The sequence below is a fragment of the Morus notabilis genome, unplaced genomic scaffold, assembly GCF_000414095.1.
Source record: "Morus notabilis unplaced genomic scaffold, ASM41409v2 Scaffold27, whole genome shotgun sequence".
Lineage (NCBI taxonomy): Eukaryota > Viridiplantae > Streptophyta > Magnoliopsida > Rosales > Moraceae > Morus > Morus notabilis.
In genome coordinates this window covers 84,893-85,260 of record NW_010360525.1, presented here as the reverse complement: position 1 = coordinate 85,260, position 368 = coordinate 84,893, and positions in this window count along the sequence as shown.

The following is a 368-nucleotide window of genomic DNA, read 5'->3' as shown; positions in this document are numbered from 1 at the left end:
GCATAACTTTTTTGACGACTTTGAGCTGTCAACAGTCGTTCCCGAATCACAGCTATCTTCTCATTATTCTCTTGAATGATTTATGGCCCAGTGCTCAGTCGATCCTCTGGTTCCAACCAACACACAGGTGACCTACAAGGACGACCATACAGAGCTTCAAACGGTGCCATTCCAATGCTGGCCTGATAGCTGTTGTTGTACGCAAACTCAGCAAGATGCAGATATTTCTTCCAGTTCCCACCGAATTCTAGAATACAAGCACGAAGCATATCCTCCAGAATCTGAATGACTCTTTCAGATTGTCCATCTGTCTGAGGATGAAATACGGAGCTAAAATTCAAATCTGTTCCATGGCTTCCTGGAAACTC